The following is a 4,137-nucleotide window of genomic DNA, read 5'->3' as shown; positions in this document are numbered from 1 at the left end:
AGACTGGAAGAGGTGTCTGTTTTCTCAACCGCCCAATTTTCAACAACAACAACAAAACCCCCACAAGACATATTTCAAAAACCCAGAAAAACGTGTCCCTTTCAAAAAGAAAATAAAGTAGCAGTTAACTTCCCTGAAAAAACACAGACATTAGACTTACTAACAAATGCTTTAAAATAACTGTCCTTCATATGCTAAAAGAGCTAAGGGAAAATATGGACAGAGAATTAAGTGGAATCAGGAAAACAATATGTAAACAAAATTAATCATTGGCAAAGAGATAGAAATTATAAAATGGAATTAAATTCTGAAGCTGAAAAATACAATAACCAAGTTGAAAAATCTCTTAGAGGGGTTCTGCAGCAGACTTGAATAGGCAGAAGAAAGAATCAGTGAACTTGACTATAGTACATGTGAAATTATAAATTCTGAGAAACAGAAATAAAAAGGAATAAAGAAGAGTGAACAGAGTTTAAGGAACATATGTGATACCATCAAGCAGACTAATACATGCCTTATGGGATTTTCAGAAAGAAAAGGGAAAGAAACAGAGAGATTATTAGAAGAAATAATGGCAGAACACTCCCCAAATTTATAGAAATCATGTTTAGATATCTAAGATCAGCCAGATTCAAGTATGACAAACCCAAAAAAACCCAGACTAAGATATTATCACTCTCTTGAAAAAAAGGACAAAGATAGAATTTTGAAAGCAATAAGAGAAAAGCAATTCTTTATATATGTGGGAACCTCACTGAGATTATTATTCAATTTCTCAGCAGAAACCTTGGAGCCAGAAGGCATCTAAGGCATCTGGTCCCCTACAACCTGTTGAGAAAAATATTTGCAACTGATTTACAGATAGTTCTGAATTTTATGGTGCAGACAGTGGACAGCTACAACACGATGGCCCCTCTCTGTGGTGATTCTAGAGGCAGTGAAGAGAAATACTCCCAGTCAGCAGAACTTGGAGCAGTGTACGTGATTGTTCATTTTGTCTGGAAAGGGGAATAGCTACATGTAGGGTCTATACTGATTCATGAGCAGTATCTGACTGCTTGGATAGATGGTTTGGACCTTGGAAGGAATATGATTAGAAAACTGGTGACAAGGAGGTCTGGGGAAGGAAAACATGTTAGAAACATTAAATGGACACATAATGTGAAGATATTTGTGTCTCATGTGAATACTTCCTAAATATTCAAGTTGGCTTTTATGTTTCAACCGTGTAAAAGCCTCCTTTATAAGAATTTTGCAGTTTTTGTTACTTTTTTCTCAGGTACTTTTCTTTTTATTGCAGAAAGTAATAGCATTTCTTTATTTAAGTTTAACCTTTGCTCCCTGTGATAGTTAATTTTATGTATCAACTTGGCTAAACTATCATGTTCAGTCATTTGGTCAAATACTAGTCTAGATGTTGCTATGAAGATATGTGTCGATGTGACTACCATTTATAATTCATTGATTTTAAGCAGATTACTCTCCATAGAGTGGGTGGACCTCATCCAAAGAGTTGAAAGCATTAAGAGCAAAGACTTAGGTTTCCTGAGGATGACTCAGGTCTGCATCAAGACTCCAATGTAGAAACCCTGTATGAGTTTTCAGCCTGTGGTTCTGCTGTGCAGATTTCAGACTCAAAACTGCAATTTCAACTCTTACTTGAATTTCCAGCCTGCTGCCCTGCCCTACAGATTTCAGACTTGCCAGCCTTCACAAAAACGTAAGCCAATTCCTTAAAAAAACTCTCTTTCCCTCTCTCTATATGTACATCCTATGGGTTGTGTTTCTCTGAAGAACCTGATTAATAGGCTCCTCAACACAGTAAAGAACACTGTAAACAACTGAAAAACTCTGGTCTTGAGATACTGTGTGGTATGCTGGAAAATGCATGGCTCTGAAATCATAGACCAGAGTTCACTGAGGCAAATGACTTACAGTTTTGTAATCTGATTCCTCACCTGTAGAATCAGGATAAAATTACCTGACTTACATGGCTATCGTGTTGGGTAAAGTTAAACATTGTATGTGCAATGCCTGTCACGGTTCTTGGTTCACAGATGCACAACAGTACCTATGTTGAAGGGGGATGCATTTTTTAGTTATCTACTTAGCGCTCTACCATTAAATGATTTAATCAACCTGGGTCTCTTGAGATGTTATTAAATGTAATATAGTTATTTTATGTGGCACACAGTAACATTACACCAATATCACCTCCTGGATGTTTAGATTTACACAGAATTCAAACATTATTTGAGGTTAGTTCTTCCCACTTATCTGTGTAAGGTCTAGGGCAACTTTGTTTCCATGAGCCTATTCTCAATTCAGGGACTAATAATTACCTCATGAGGCTTTTGTGATAAGTAAATGTGATAACGTAGGAAAACGTACTCAGTATAATCCCAAGCATATAGTAGACGCTCAATACATCTACTAGAAGTTGTGGGAGTAATTCGGATTTCAAAGATAAGTTGGATCAGTTGTACTAAAGGGGAGCTTACATCATCTAATGAAGACAAACTCCACAAGACCATGTTGGGGGTTATAGTTCTTTTAATAGTAGAAAACAGACAGGAAGAAAAATATCCACGTAGGAGGTATAAAGTTTTAGCAAGAGAAAAGAAACAGATCCCATGCAAAGATGATAAAAGGTCTACTTTTGCTCATTTACCGGATTATGTGCATTTGGTACGCGATCTCATCATCAGTGGAAGCTATGCAGTGCTTTCAAAGGCCTCCCACCTTGTCAGTGGCTAGTCATCTCAAATCAGTAGAAGGGTGGGTGCCCTAAGAACTGAACCAAAGCAACAATTCTGCCAGCAGGGCAGAGGTTGTTCAGGCCGAAATCCCAAAGGCCGGAATGCGTTAGAAACAATCGGTTGATGCTGAAAGCTTGGACAGTTTAGTGAGAAATGTGACAAAATGAACACTCAAATTACACATCTAGCCGACAAATCAGGTCAAGAGCTCTTTATCCCTTTCGAAAAATCGAAAGCCAACAAACAACGCTTTCGGTAGAGGGCCATGAAGTCTACTTTTTTCCTTTGTCTTCTCAGTATCATTCTTTCTTATTCTTTTCACCCATAATTCTTTCTCAGTCTTGGTTTTTTCCCGTTGTCTCCAGGCCCCCTTCTCACTTCCGAATTCTCGGCTCCCCTCCCCGCCCCTCGGGCTCGGGATGGCCCCGGGGCCGCACCTGCCAGGGGAGCGCTCGAGCCTGGCCCCACCGAGGGACTGGCAGTGACGTAGCGGGGAGGACGATGCCCGCGCGGCCCGCTGACGTCACTGCCGCAGCGGTCTCTAGCGAAGCCCATGAATGGGAATTCAAGGAGGGAAAAGCCAGAAGTGACCCCGCGGTCAGGGCTGAGGAGGGCCGCGTGCTTTGGGTTTCTGGGGTCGGCAGGCCGGAATAGCGTCTCTAGCGCGGGATGAACCCACCCCATACCCTCGGCGCGCTGGAACGCACGAGTTTAGCGCTCAGGGGGATGCCCCGAAACCGTGGGGCCTCGTGCGCACGCGCCTTGGCTTGCGAGGAGCTAGGGGAGGGAGTTACGGCAGGGCGTGAAGAGAACTGCGGGTGAGATAGATGGGGGAAAACGTTTGTCGGGAGGGGACTCCCACAGAGCTCTAGGGTGCGGAACACAAGGAAGGCTACTGTCGCTCTCGGTCGCTGACCAGTCTCCCTGGGCGCTGCGGCGGCGCGGGGCGCTGGGCCTGCGGCGCGGCGTCGTGACGTCACGGTGGCGGCAGCCGTGGTTGGCGCAGGGTCCGCGGCTGCAAAGTGTGAATTACGCCGGGCTCGCGCCGGCGGCGGAGTGAAGTCAGGCTCCAGGGGAGGGGAGGGGCAGGACTCCAGCGGCGGCAGCGGCCCGAGCTGGTCGCTGCTCCAGAGTCCCCCCGCCCCCTGGGTCTGGTCGCCGGCTCCAGCCGTCTTTTCTTGCACCGCTTTGCCCCGGCCGTGCTCCGCTCGAACTCTCCAGTCCGGGTACCTGCTCCTCTCGGCCGAGGAGCCCCAAGGCGGCTGGGTTCCCTCTCCGACTTTGCTAGTGCTGGCCCCGCTTGCACCCCGTCGCCCCTCGCCTGGAGCTAGGCGCGCGCCGGTCCTGGTAATTGGCGCCGCGGCCGCCGCAGAGCCTT

This window comes from Colobus angolensis, unplaced genomic scaffold, assembly GCF_000951035.1.
Source record: "Colobus angolensis palliatus isolate OR3802 unplaced genomic scaffold, Cang.pa_1.0 Scaffold194, whole genome shotgun sequence".
Classification (NCBI taxonomy): domain Eukaryota; kingdom Metazoa; phylum Chordata; class Mammalia; order Primates; family Cercopithecidae; genus Colobus; species Colobus angolensis.
Note: the sequence above shows the minus strand (reverse complement) of the source record.